Below are 15801 nucleotides of genomic sequence, written 5' to 3'. Positions count from 1 at the left end.
CTTTAGGGACTTTGGACTTTGGCTTACTAGTGTATCTTGATGAGGGCCCGGGACCTGTAAAACTAGATGTTATCTTGGAAAAACGAGAGCTTGCAATTGATTTTTGCCCAGTAGAGATTCAATATAAAAATATGTGTATATCCAGATGTTATAGCTTCATTGCCTTTCAAACAGTTTTGTATGTAACTTAGTAATCTCCATTTCAGCCTCTATCATTTAGTCAACTGTATGAACATCTGCCTCTGATAGCCTCTTGAACCAGCTTTGTCATTTTGCCAGTTCCACCACTAATAAGCTAAATAATTCTGACACAAGTTCACTGGATATTTATATAAGCGTCAGATGTTTTCAAAATTTTTATTTTGAAGTAATTGTAGGCTCAGACGGAATTGTGAAAACTCCCAAGTTCCCATTTACTCTTCACCTGTATCCCCCTGATGATATCTTTAAAAACAGTAGTTCAATAGTTGGGCCCAGGTAGTTAATATTAGCATAAAAATAGTACTACCTAAACTACAGACCTTATTCAGATTTCATCAGCTTTTTTATATGCGGTCTTTTCTGTGTGTATAGTTCTATGAATTTTATCATACATACATATTTAAGGAGCCACTCCCATAATTGGAATAAAAAATGTTCCATCAGGAGCACCTGGGTGGCTTGGTCGGTTAAGTGTCCGACTTCGGCTCAGGTCATGAGCTCACAGTTTCTGAGTTCGGGCCTCACGTCGGGCTCTGTGCTGCCAGCTCAGAGCCCGGAGCCTGCTTCGGATTCTGTGTCTCCCTCTCTCTCTGTCCCTCCCCTGCTTGCACGCTATCTCTCTCTCTCAAAATTGAATAAACATTAAAAAAAATTTCAAAAAAATGTTCCATCACCCAAGAGGAGCTCCCTCATGTTATCCCTTTGTATTCATGCTCTCCACAGAAACCTAATGTCCAACAACCACTGATCTGTTGTCCATTACTACAATTTAGTTCTTTTAAGAATATTATATAAATGGGATTATTCCATATGTATTATTTCAAGATTGGCTCTTTTCATTTAGCATAATTCCCTTGGAATTCATCCAAGTTGTAGCAGACCTCAGTAGTGTATTTCTTTTCTTTTCTTCCTTAATGCCCATCACCCATTTCCCTCCTCCCCCCGTGCCCCTCCATCAACCCTCAGTTTGTTTTCTGTATTTAAGAGTCTCTTATGGTTTACCTCCCTCTCTGTTTGAAGCTAGTTTTTCCCCTTTCCTTCCCCCGTGGTCTTCTGTTAAGTTTCTCAAGTTCCACATATGAGTGAAAATTAGAATGTTTCACTTTAATGTTCAGGAATATTGAATTCAAAGAATGTAGCATGGTCTGTTTATCCATTTATCCACTGAAAGATATTTGGATTGTTTCCAGAAAGCTGTCATCAATACCCATGTATTCACGTACACATATTTTTGCAAATAGAAGTTCTTATTTCTCCAGGTTAAAAACTCAGGAGTGGGATTACTGGGTCATATGATAAGTGTTTGTTTAACTTTATAAGAGATTGCCAAAATGTTTTCCAGAATGTACCATCTTACATTTTGAAGTATTGTTTGAGAGATCTGATTGTTCTGCATCCTCAACAGCACTTGTGAGAGTCAACATTTTATGTCTTTAACAATTCTAATAGCTATAAAGTGACATCAAGTTATGGTTTTCAGTTGCGTCTAATTAATGGTTACTGATATTATACATCTTTTCATGTTCTTATCCTATCTGTACATGCTGTTTGGGGAAGTGTCTGAATTTTTTTTTATTTAAGCTTTTAAATTTTAATTCCAGGGGTGCCTGGGTGGCTCAGTCGGTTAAGCGTCGGACGTCGGCTCAGGGCATGATCTCGCGGTCCGTGAGTTCAAGCCCCGCGTCGGGCTCTGTGCTGACAGCTCAGAGCCTGGAGCCTGTTTCAGATTCTGTGTCTCCCTCTTTCTCTGACCCTCCCCTGTTCATGCTCTCTCTCTCTCTGTATCAAAAATAAATAAATGTTAAAAAAAATTAAATTTTAATTCCAGTATGGTTAACATACAGTGCTATATTAGTTTCAGATATATAATATAGTGATTCAACAATTCTGTACATTACTAAGTGCTTATCATGATAAGTGTGCTCTGAGTCCCCTTCACCTATATCACCTGTCTTCCCACTTACCTCCCTGCTGGGAACCATCTATTTGTTCTCTATAGTTAAGAGTCTGTTTCTTGGTTTTTTGTTTCTCTCTCTCTCTCTCGCTCTCACTCTCACTCTCTTCTTTGCCCATTTATTTTTATTTCTTAACGTTTCCCTGTTTTTTTAACTAGGTTGTAGCCTTACTCTTCAGTTTTGAGAATCTTTTCTATATCCTGGATATATGGGCTACTTAGCCCATCTAATGAGTTTTTAAATTTTCAGTTATTATAATTTTCACTTCTAAAATCTCCATTTGGTTTACCTTCTCCTATTTTTTTTTTTTTTCGGCTGAGACTATTTTTCCAACGATTTCAAGAGTATTAATAATTACTTAATAGAGCATTTTTATGTCTGCTTTAAAATTCTTGGCAGATATTTCTAATATCTGTCTTGTCTTAGCATTTGTATCTCTAGTCTTTTCTCATTTGACTTGAGATTTTTCTTGGTTCTTGGGATGCTGAGTAATGTGGGATTGAGTATTTTGAATATTACACTGGATGCCTCTGCTTGCCCATTTAAATCTTCCACTGGAGTTGATAGTATTTAGGCTCAGAACGTATATCCCATCCCTCTTTTGTGAATTGTGCTTCAAATGGCAATTTAGATTACAAAGGTTTTGTAGCACTGTTTTGGTTTGACTTGCTTGTGTACTATAGAGAGACCGGTGTGAAGCCTGGGTGGTATTCTATGCCACAGCTCTGCTTTCAGAGCTTTAGCTGTTTTGACTTTGGTTGGTTTTCTGATGGGCCACCAGAGGATGAGTCTAAGCTTCACAGACAGATTTTGAAGGATTCCTTTCTCTAGATCTCTCCTTTCTGTAATCCCCCCTTGCATACTAGCTGAAAGGGAAAAGGATACCAAGTCTCTGCAGGGTAAGGATAGTCAACAGGGATGCTTCCCATAGCCCCTATGTTCTGTTATCTACAAGACATTCCTTTCTGATTCTAAAAAGCTTAGTTTATACATTAAAACGCTGAGTACCAATGAGTTCTCTCTCTTCATCTAATAATTCTCTTTCTCCTCAATGCTGTGTAAATGCTGCTCACTGCTTCAAGGCAGGCTCAAGATATATAAAGAAGACAGAAAGAAAACATACAGATTAATATTTCAAAATTTTCTCTCAATGTAGATTGCCAGTTAGCTATAAAAATATATGTCTTCTATTACTGTGCACAGCATTGGCTTTCTGTTTACATTATTTTGTTGAATTGACAGATCACCCTGGATGTTTGCTCTAATACATACTTGTGGCTTTCTTTCCAGTGCTTTCTCTGGGGCTGTGTTGTGAAGTGTATGCTCATAAAGTTTTACTATCTTTACATAGTAACAATGATGCAATTGAGGATTGCATTCAGGTTTAGTATTTGGACACAAATACAGCAGAGATATGATTAATGAAAGACTGTTTTAGTAGAAGCAGCAAGGATTTAGAAGGTAAGTGGTGCTGTTTTCAAATCTGGGCTCTGCAATATAAAGTTGAGGAAGTCTATGGCTCCCTGAGAGCCTGTTTGCGAATCATTTAGGATGGGAGATGGTTATAACGCTTGGGGAGGTTGTGAGGCCAAGGTACCTTTTTATAAAGAGAGACCCTCCAGGACACTTCCTGGCACAATGGTTGTCAATTTACTTCTCTAATAGGCACAAAGAAGCAGAAAATGACTATAAGATTTAGTTATAATGTAAATTTTTATTTTAAAAAATTTTTTTAATGTTTATTTATTTTTGAGAGAGAGAGAGAGAGAGAACGTAAGTAGGGGAGGGGCAGAGAGAGAGGGAGACACGGAATCCGAACAGGCTCCAGGCTCTGAGCTGTCAGCACAGAGCCCAAAGCGGGGCTTGAACAAACCATAAGATCATGACCTGAGCCGAAGTTGGAGGCTTAACTGACAGAGCCACCCAGGTGCCCCTAGTTGTAATGTAAATTTTTAAATAAAAATTATGATCTAACCCAGACAAAAATTTCAAATTCGAAGTGACTCTCTCATGCAACTCCTGACTTTATACATGGCAAATCTGAGGCTCCAAAGGTTAAGTGAGTTGCTAAGGGTAGGTCATGTTGAGGGAGCAAATTTGGGACCAGAACTCTAACCTTTAGACCTTAAAACAATGGCACAAACATCTCATTAAAAAACCTCTGAAATGAAATATTTTGTACTTATTGATTCATACAGTAGGCCCCAACATGCTATGAAATGTGCACATGGCATATAAACATCTACTGTACTGTATCATAAATTAATACCATTAACTGATATGCTAATTACAACAAACATTAAACATTTAACTAAAAACACCACTTACTTTAGAATACTGTAGCTCTTGGGGATGCTATAGATGATTTGGGTCATTTATAAAAGCTCTGTTGGGGGCGCCTGGGTGGCTCAGTCAGTCGGTTAGTGTCTAATTTCAGCTCAGGTCATGATCTTGCAGTTCATGGGTTTGAGCCCTGTGTTGGGCTCTGTGCTGACAGCTCAGAGCCTGGAGCCTGCTTTGGATTCTGGGTCTCCCTCTCTCTGCCCCTCCCCCCACTCACGTGTGTGTTCTCTCTCTCTCTTCCCCTCTCTTTCAAAAAATAAATAAGCATTAAAAATATATATATCTAAAAAATCTCTTTGGGAAATTTAAATCAATACCTTTTGTATTTGTAGACAAATGTTCTTAAAGGAGAGAAACATTAAAAAACTATTACTGTTAATATTTCTTTACAAACATGGTTACTAGCTATGGAATGTTTGAGGGAATCCTTAGGACTTTGGGAAGACTTGGAAAGAGGTGGTTTTGCTGATTGTGTTCTGGACTACCTTGAAATTTCATGGAAAGACTTTCCATTTCTGCTAATTCATACCTTATCTGGTGTCTTAAACAAACAACGGCAAACACAAAAAATGAGGTCTGTTTTTATTATTAATTATTATTATTACTATAGCCAAAGACAGAAGGAATGCCACACCTACTATCCTTTCTGTTCATTCTCCCACTTATGTCATGGGAAACATGGACACTTTTAATTTGTAGATATTTTTAGCATAAAGAGGTATGTGGCCTTTGGTGAGCATTGTGCTAATAATGCCTCTTCCTAGAATACCACTCAATTTTTGTGGCTAGCTCTTGCCTAAAAGGGGAGGCTGCTAGAGCAGGAACTGGTCAGTTATATTTTCATGATGGCTAAACGATCAAACATAGCAGTCCTTGTCTGTTTCCAAGTCTCTAATCTGGCAGTACTATCCCATCCCCAGCCAAGTCCTTTTCTGTTAATCACAGATCCAGAGTCTTCTTAGTTCCTATTTCCCAAGGCTGTCCCTTTACTTGTGGGAGGATTGTTTCCCATTGGGTGTTTTCCTCCTAAGACCCGGGCAGACAAGCAGAAGAAAAAAAAAAATCTGATTTTGATGTGTTTTCAAAGCGTCGTTATTAAATAGATGTGGGTGTTTTTTTTTTTTTTTTGGCCTAGATTATACTGACAAGTACAATTTTATCATCAATTCATGATTTATATTTGAGGTAAAATATCCTACTGGAATTCTGACATTAGTGGGACTGTCAGTTCTGCTTTACAAAAGGGAGAAAAATCAAAACAATATTTCTCAGAAAAATAACTTATTTCCCTCCTTTTTATTTTCCAATATTAGATAATCACAAACAGAACCTTGGCTACTAATCTAAATAAGGAACACTTTGAATTTGTTTATATATTCATTTTTTTATTCCACATATCAAGTACTCTAAAAAAAGTTGACCATTCCAGGCTTTGCCCCAAACTGGTCTGATATGACATGTGGTAAACAGTAGCAATTATTTTAGCGTCATTTATCAAAGATCCCTATTTGGGGGCGCCTGGGTGGCGCAGTCAGTTAAGCATCCAACTTCAGCCAGGTCACGATCTCGCGATCTGTGAGTTCGAGCCCCGCGTCGGGCTCTGGGCTGATGGCTCAGAGCCTGGAGCCTGTTTCCGATTCTGTGTCTCCCTCTCTCTCTGCCCCTCCCCCGTTCATGCTCTGTCTCTCTCTGTCCCAAAAATAAATAAACGTTGAAAAAAAAAAAAAAAGATCCCTATTTGAATTTCTTCTGTGTTCAGCCTAGCAATGAAGAATACTTGGATATGTCTGGCATTCTTGTAGGTTGGCCAACCAGCGACCTTATTTATACGAAAACCAAGAAACCTTATACTCTACAAGAAGAAAAAGGGAAAGTGCACTAGTCTGGTTCAAAAGCGGTAGATTTCTGCTAGAGGGCAAATTTGAATACAGCGCCATGCCTGTCATTCAAGTTGTTCTCCATCCAGCCCTTACAAATTTGTATCTTGATCCTTGGGTAAAAGTCCTATAATAAAAAAATGCAGGTGAAAAACTAAAAATGTCTGTTTCTTAAAGCTTCCACAAAGCATCGAGAGCATGGGGCATCTGAAATGTTGCTGTCAGCAGTTATGAAGGCAAGGAGTGATAATGCCATCTTAAGGGCAAGGATGAGAAATGATGCCACAAGCACAGAGAAGGACCTTTATATCCCTCAGTGGCTGCAGCAGTGTAGAAATTGGCTGGCACCGGCCCAGATGGTGGCACCTTCAGTGACTAGCTGCAGTAGGATTCAAGGTAGTCATGCAAGCAAGCAGCAGCAGCATGATAGATTCAGGAGAGCAAGGGCTTAGCGGACAGGAAGCCTTCACACGTGCCCTGGGGGGACAAAGCATTCTGTGTGCTTTGGCTTTACAGTTCAAACTGCTTTTCTGGAGAATGACAAAGGCACTATTTGTATAAGGGTTCTCCAGAGAAATAGAACCACCAGAACACACACACACACACACACACACACACACACACACACACACACACTGATTGATTTTATTATGAGGAATTGGCTCACACAACTGTGGATGCTGACAAGTCCCATGCTCTGCTGTCTGAAAGCAGGAGACCCAGGAAAGCTGGTGGTATAATTCAGTCCAAATGTGAAGTCCTGTCAGCTGGGGAAGTCAATGGAACAAATCCCAGTCCAAGGGCAGGAGATGAGACATCCCAGCTCAAACAGGGAGGCAGAAAATAAAATGAGGTAGTTTCCTTCTTTTTTAGCCTTTTATTCTATTCAGTCCCTCAGTGGTTTAAATGGATTAGGTGGTACCACCCCCACCCCCCTGGCACTGAACATTGGGAAGGTGGGGAGGGCCCTTGATGTTACCCCCTGGAAATAATGTTTAATCTGAGCACCCTGTGGCCAGTTACTTGGCCACATAAAATTAACCATCACACTATCAAAATTAGCTGAGGCAGGAGAAGGGTCACAATGATAGCCTAGAGGGTTGATTTGTGGCATATGCATTGTATATTTCTTGGGAAATCTCAACTATGTGATAGAATTTGAAGAAAACTGGTTTTAATAATAGGAGATCGGGAAGATCCAGGAAAATAATGGTTTTGTGAACCTCTATCCTTCTACATGCTGGTGTGGCCAGAGAAATATCACACTTCTTAAAGAATTATTATATACTGTTATTTTCAAAGGGAGCTTTAGAGAAATAAAGGTAGAAAAGGCCACTTGAGGGTTGTGTAATTTGGGAAGAAAAAGAATGGTATTTCTTTTTTGACTTGCTGCTGTCAGGGTAATTTTCGACCATTTCATAATATTGGCTGGTAAGGTCTCCTAATTAGTTTTTCATTCTGCAGACACTGTTAAATGGATAGATAGATGTATTGAGTTATCTGAATTATGGCTTGAGTCCTGTATCCCAGAGACACATATACAAGAAAATTATGTTTTAATTTGCTTCCCTAAAGACCAAATAACTACCTCTTCTACTCTCCAAGGGAGTATACACCAGGGAGTCTAATTCACATGACAAAATTATGTATGTGCTTTTCCTTATGTAATAAATTTTCTTTAGGTGGTTTCAATGTTTACCACTTTGGGGGCAGAAAAAAATTTAGAATGGAGCAGATGACACACTGAAAATGAATCAGTTCCATTTGGAAACATATACTGTCAACAGGCTTTGCCACTTTCAACTTCTATCGTGAGAGTTGAACATAACATCTTAGTGAATTTCTCTCTTCCACTGCATGAACCCTCCCACTCTGTCCTACAGACTGCATTAGCGGATCCTGTCTATTGAAGAGGGAAGATTAAGATAAAACACCTCAGAAGCAATAAAATTAATGAATAAAGATTTGCACTTCAAATTCAACTTTCCCCAACACATCTAGATGAGGTCTTCCCCCCCTGCATGATTCCTTGCAGGGCTTGTTAAACTGCTCTTCAAAACTAGGATGCATTCCGAGTCTGTGTTCTTTCTTTGAAGGGACCATACCAGATACTGACTGGTCATCATTTTTGTTATGTGTCAACTGAATACAAAGATAGTGGTTTTCATTTGGAAAGTAGGAGTGTTCTAACTAGTTTCACCTGGCTTCTGAAACCATAATAGTAACCAATCTTCTGGGAATTCTATGGAAAAAATATAGCTGTCTAAATATATAGACTAGGAAAAAAGACACACACACACATATACAAACACTGTATAAATATATGAGATAGAGGATAGATAGACAACAGGTAGGTAGGTAAAATGAAACTCTGAGATACACACACACACACACACACACACACACACGTGCACGCGCGCACCAATTGGGGGCCGAAAATTGACATAACTCAAAGGAATCTTTGCTGTATTAAAATATACCAAACTATTCATTTATATTCAAAGAAATATTTTGGGTTTTTTTTTTTAATATTTATTTTTAAGAGAGACAGACACAGAAAGCGAGTTGGTTAGGGGCAGAGAGAGAGGGAGACACAGAATCCAAAGCAGTCTTCAGGGGCAGAGAGAGAGGGAGACACAGAATCTGAAGCAGGCTCCAGGTTCTGTGCTGTCAGCACAGAGCCCAACGCGGGGCTTGAACTCACGAGCTATGAGATCATGACCTGAGCCGAAGTCGGACATTCAACCCACTGAGCCACCCAGGCACCCCTATTTTGTTTTTTTAAGGGGACCCAGAAAATGTACCCCACTTTCCCATAGGAGTTCACTTGGTAAGAAATAGGAGTGAAGCAAATAGAAAAACACCATCCGCTTAACATTTTCAGAGAGGCTGTTGGCAGATGAGGCTCACATGTGAAGTGCCCTTGTACTTCCTAAAAATGAACCCCAGTGTTACATCTTTTCTATCCAGCCATAAGCAATGATGTGCCCTTGAGACTTCCCTAGGGGAGAGTTCTCAGAACCCAGAGAACTGTATAAGAATGTTCTTTCCTAATATGAATGTGTAACTGTATTTGCCCAAAGGTTTCCTCTATGCCAGAGCCTGTGCTAAGCACCATATATAAATCAATTAGCTCATGAAATATGTAGTAGATACTGATACTGTCCTTATTTACTCATGAAGAAACTCTGGTATCGAAAAGTTAAGTAACTTGCCTAAAGTCAGAGAGTTTATTATAGATAAGCAAAGTCTCAGAGTTTAGGTAACTTGCTCAAAGTCACAAAGATCAGAATCAAATGCAGGGCCTCTATAATCAACCCAATCTGCACAACATTGCCTTGCACAACATTGCCTTGCAAAGAAAGGCACTAGGTGTAGTTTAAATGTTTATTGCCCAAAGACCTCTGAGAAAACTGCCCTTATCAAAGCTTTCTGAAGGGCGTCAGGTATATTTTATATCACAAGACTTCATGCCGATGGCTAACTGGATCAGGAGAGGCTCCTGATACAATGGTGACCATCTAATGACTGCCTAATTAACTATGATTTGTGAGGCTTGGGTCAAGAAAGCTGAGATGAGTTAACTGGAGTTCTCTGAAGAATTGGAAAAAGAAATTGACAGACTGAAATTTAGGTGTGGTGGGTCATTATTATAAAGGATTCTCTGACACTGAACAAAATTCCTGAAGCCATGATAATTATTGAGAAACCTCAAAAGAGAAGGTGAACTTGAGAAAACCAACAAGTTATTCAGTTTTCTATATACATATTGGGTTTAAATATACAATTTTATGTTTACCAAGAAAAGTCGTACTTTTTAAGCAAATAGGTAGCAAATTAATGAATATAATACTATAAATATATAACTAAAATTGGCAAGATATTTTAAAAGTTGGATTTTTAATTTTATGTTATGGTTAATTAAATGGCTTAATAGAATAATATTTATTTAATGTTTTTAAAAAGTTATTATAAGGGGCGCCTGGGTGGTGCAGTCGGTTAAGCGTCCGACTTCAGCCAGGTCACGATCTCGCGGTCCGTGATTTCGAGCCCCGCGTCAGGCTCTGGGCTGATGGCTCAGAGCCTGGAGCCTGTTTCCGATTCTGTGTCTCCCTCTCTCTCTGACCCTCCCCCGTTCATGCTCTGTCTCTCTCTGTCCCAAAAATAAATAAAAACGTTGAAAAAAAAATTAAAAAAAAGTTATTATAAGCATTAATCCAGTACACATACTTTGAGGCTAGGTTGGAGTTTGTTTGCATAACTCTTACGGTACTCATGTAGACATTATGACGTTAGCCTATCCAAAGATTTCACAGATCAAATATATCTTTAGCATATTTTCCAAATATATTGAAAAGCATGGCTATTGGTACAAAGGTTTTAGAATTACTGAAAAGCATATTTAATGATGAAATGATTATCACCACGAATTTTTTATTTTTAAAAATTTTATTTTCATATATCAATTATTTAGATTTTAAAACTATTTCTTTTTATTATTTAAATTTTATTTAGTCAACATACAGTGCATATTGGTTTCAGGAATAGAATTCACTGATTCATCACTTACATACAACACCCAGTGCTCATCACAAGTGCCCTCCTTAATACCTATCACCCATTTAGCCCATCCCCTGCCCACCTTCCCTCCATCAACCCTCAGTTTGTTCTCTATAGTTAAGAGTCCCTTATGGTTTGCCTCCCTCTCTCTTTTTTCCCTTCCCCATGCTCATCTGTTTTGCTTCTTAAACTCCATATATGAGTGAAATCATATGGTGTTTGTCTTTTTCTGACTTATTTTGCTTAGCATAATACACTCTAGCTCCATCTATGTTGTTGCAAATGGCAAGATTTCATTCTTTTTGATGGCCGAGTAATATTCCATTATATCACCTCTTCTTTATCCATTTGTCAGTCAATGTACATTTGGGCTCTTTCCATAAATTTGGCTATTGTTAATAGTGCTGCTATAAACATCAGTGTGCATGTGCCTCTTTTAATCAGTATTTTTGTATCCTTTGGGTAAATACCAGTAGTGCAACTGCTGGGTCATAGAGTGGTTCTATTTTTAACTTTTTGAGAAAATTCCTTAATCTTTCTGGAGTGGCTGCACCAGTTTGCATTCCTTTCAACAGTGTAAGAGGGTACTCCTTTTTCTGCATCCTTGCCAACACCTGTTGTTTCCTGTTAATTTTAGCCACTCTGACAGGTATGAGGTGGCATCCCATTGTGGTCTTGAATTGTATTTCCCTGATGATGAGTGATGTTGAGCATCTTTTCATGTATCTGTTGGCCATCTGCATGTGTTCTTTGGAAAAGTATCTATTCATGTCTTCAGCCCATTTCTTAACAGGATTATATATTTTTGGGGTGTTGAGTTTGTTGAGTTTCCTATAGATTTTGGATAGTAACCCTTTATCAGATGTGACATTTGCATATATCTTCTCCCATTCTGTAGGCTGTCTTTTAGTTTAGTTGATTATTTCCTTCGCTCTGCGGAAGCTTTTTATCTGTACAAACAATTCTAAAATTTGTATGGAACCACAAAAGACCCTGAATAGCAAAAGCAATCTGAAAAAGAAAAACAAAGCTGGAGGTATTACAATTCCAGACTTCAAGTTGTATTACAAAGCTGTAGCCATCAAGACAGTATGGTACTGACACAAAAACAGACACATAGATCAATGGAACAGAATAGAAAACCTAGAAATGGACCCACAACTATATAGTTAACTAATCTTTGACAAAGCAAGAAAAAATATCCAATAGAAGAAAGATTCTCTTTTCAACAAATGGTGTTGGGAAACCTGGACAGCAACATGCAGAAGAAAAACTGTACCACTTACATACACCATGTGCAAAATAAATTCATAATGGATGAAAGACCTAAATGTGAGACAAGAAACCATCAAAATCCTAGAGGAGAACACAGGCAGCAACCTCTTTGACTTCCGCTGTAGCAGCTTCTTAGTAGACGAGCCTCTAGAGGCAAGGGGAAAAAAAGCAAAAGTGAACTATTGGGACTTCATCAAATAATAGAATAGTGTATAAAATCTACCTCTCTTCAGCCATGAAATTTAGTTAAATATTTGCCTCAGTTTCTTTAAAATGTAAAGCAAAAAATTTACCTTGTTTTTCTTCTCCCTGAAAGTATGGAGGTTACTTAATGTTCATTGCTAAGGAATCAGTTGCAAACTAGCATAATTTAACCTCTTTCTTCAGACACTGAATTGCCCTTTAAAAATGATAATTGGTAAGTAAGTTAAATAAAAATTCATATGAGCTTGCCCTTTGCATGGCTGTCTATCAATATTTGTCAAGTTTTTATATAATGAAATGATCTTGGCATTTCTCTAGCAAATCATGTACCAAGGATTATCAAAATTAGGTAACTATTTTTATATACAGATTTTTTTTAAAAGAAGAAACTATTTCTTGGACAGTATTATCAACAATAATTGGGAATAATAGAAAGCAAAAGAAGAAATTATTTCAATTCAGTAAATAAAACAATGAATAGGGGGGATGACAAAATTAGATTTAATGTATTAAATTTAGGAAAGATATGTATGATAACTTTGATGTTGGGAACATTCTCTAAATACTCATCATTTTAATAAGCATGTTTTTCAGCAACTCTGAAGTTCATGTATCAGCAGTTACTATTTTAGGTTTATAAATGGAAATACATGTGGGAAAATACACTTTCTGTTATAATTTCATTGACTGTGAACTGTTAGAGGAACTTTTAAAAATACCAAGGATTGGGGTGCCTGGGTGGCTCAGTTGGTAGAGCGTCCGACTTTGGCTCGGTTCCTGATCTCAGGATTCGCGGGTTTGCGCCCTGTGAAGGGCTCTGTGCTGACAGCTTCAGATTCTGTGTCTCCCTCTCTCTCTGCCCCTCCCCCATCTCAAACATGAATAAACATTTAAAAAATGAAGAAAAAAAACCCACTAAGGATTTCTGGCTACTTTGGTTCATATGTGGCACTTTTATTTTTCTGTATATAGCTTCAAAGAATATCCATTTGACTTTCTTCTTGGTTTAGTGGATATCAAACAAAGTTATTCAGAAATTTCTGGCTAATGCTTTAAAAATAAACAACCTCCTAAAAAAGGGGAGAAGTGCCTGGGTGGCTCAGTGGGTTAAGTGTCTGACTCTTGATTTCAGCTCAGGTCATGATCTCAGTCAGTTGTCAGATCTAACGCTGCATCGATGCTAGGTGTGGAGTCTGCATAAGATTCTGTCTTTCCCTCTGCTCCTCTCCCCAACTCACACTCGTGTGGTCCCTGTCTCTCTGAAAAAATAAATACATGAATACATACTAAATTAAAAAATAGAAATAAAAATAACCTTCTGAAAGTACATTCACCTAAAAACAACAAAAATACAAAAAGACATAACCAAATGAGAGATTTTGTCTTTATTTATGTACAGGAAAGTGTTTTAATAAATCAGTGAATTAGGAACTTTGGCTATTTTAGAAAAATAATAAATCCATATTTTATAACCAAAGGGTCTTTAAAGAAAATATCATTTTTAAAGAGTCAGTAGGACATGGGGCGCCTGGGTGGCGCAGTCGGTTAAGCGTCCGACTTCAGCCAGGTCACGATCTCGCGGTCCGTGAGTTCGAGCCCCGCGTCGGGCTCTGGGCTGATGGCTCGGAGCCTGGAGCCTGTTTCCGATTCTGTGTCTCCCTCTCTCTCTGCCCCTCCCCCGTTCATGCTCTGTCTCTCTCTGTCCCAAAAATAAATAAACGTTTGAAAAAAAAAAAAAGTCAGTAGGACAATAAATACAACTTTAATCCAAATTCAATTTGTAGAATTATTACTTAAAAATTTCAACCTAGGGGCATCTGGGTGGCTAAGTCGGTTAAGCATCCGACTTTGGCTCAGGTCGTGATCTTCCGGTCTGTGAGTTCGAGCCCCGCGTCGGGCTCTGTGCTGACAGCTCAGAGCCTGGATCCTGCTTTAGATTCTGTGTCTCCCTCTCTCTCTGTCCCTCCCCAGCTTGTGCTCTCTCTTTCTCAAAAATAAACATTAAAAAAATAAATTAAAAAAAAACTCTTTTTAAAAAAATTTTTTTTCAACCTAAAGCTGTAGTTGCTAAGGACAAAATTTAAAACATACTCTACATTTCAAGAAATTTAAAAATACAACTGGGTATAATTAAAGTATTATAAATTTGTGCATCAACATGGGTGAGTACATTGAGCAGAAGTAAAACTACTGATATCTTCGAACACAGTAGATAATCACAATTTCCCATATACTTCACTTTCATTTTTATACTTTTATCATGTATATTGACAATCAAAATCTTGAACACATTTTAAACCATATTTTAATTTGTATCTGCTCTTATATTGCCATCCAAAAATTAATATTCTTTATCATCCTTCATTTTTAGTCTCATCTTGTCCAATTTGATTTTGATATTGAATTTATAGTTCCACTGCAGAATGACTAGGACATACATCTTAAATACCTCAAAGAAAGAATTTTAAGGAATTTCCAAATTCCAGAAATTTTCCAAATTATCAGAAAATAATTGATAAAACCAATAATGATATTTGGAATTGTTGCAGTAATAGGATGTCATGAATAACGACATATAATATTCAATATCATTTAACTGGTGAAGCATGCCATGTTAAAAAGACCTAAAGCTTTTAACTTCATTCGCATTAGGGATAAATTCCTTGTAGCAGATGCGTTGGAAATAGCATGTCTGATTTGGTGGGCTGTTTAAATAACTGGCAGGTGTCTAGTTTTGTAAGCAGTGACAAAGTGGTAAGGTTGGGTTAGGCAGGCACTTCCTTAGAACTGCTACCCACCTGCATGATGGGAAATACTGTTTGCTTTACTTAAATAGATGTTTCAGTTCACTTCAATAGGATAATTAAGTATGTACCCACTAGATACTGTGAGGTTCCAACATGTACTGATTGCTAGACTCAGCCCTTTTAATAATGTCCAATTGAATAAATGAGCAAATCACAGATTATATCGTGTATAGATTTTAGCCTAGTAAATAAATTGTAATTACTTTAAGTAGAGAAATTCTTCAGCTGAAGGGTCCAATCCTTGAAATCTGGTTTTCACTTAAAAATCAAGAAGAAATAGTCTTAAAGTAAAATGAAAATTTTTGGTACCCTAATTTCAAATGACCAATAAGCCAACTGTCTGTCTAGGCAAAGAAAATTATTTTTGTGGGGAATATTGGACAGTTACATTACCAGTGACTAGTGGACTAACGCAGACAAGAAGGATAATTAGAAATAAGTCACTTAAACCACATTGGTATTGTTTCCTTGGAAGGAAATTTTTATCAACATGCACCCATTTATTTTTTTTTTTTAATTTTTAAATTTATTTATTTCTCAGAGAGAGAGAGAGAGAGAGAGAGAGAGAGAGAGAGAGAG

Source organism: Herpailurus yagouaroundi, unplaced genomic scaffold (genome assembly GCF_014898765.1).
Source record: "Herpailurus yagouaroundi ecotype Mexico unplaced genomic scaffold, PumYag 182, whole genome shotgun sequence".
NCBI classification, from domain to species: domain Eukaryota; kingdom Metazoa; phylum Chordata; class Mammalia; order Carnivora; family Felidae; genus Herpailurus; species Herpailurus yagouaroundi.
This window is presented reverse-complemented; position numbering follows the sequence as displayed.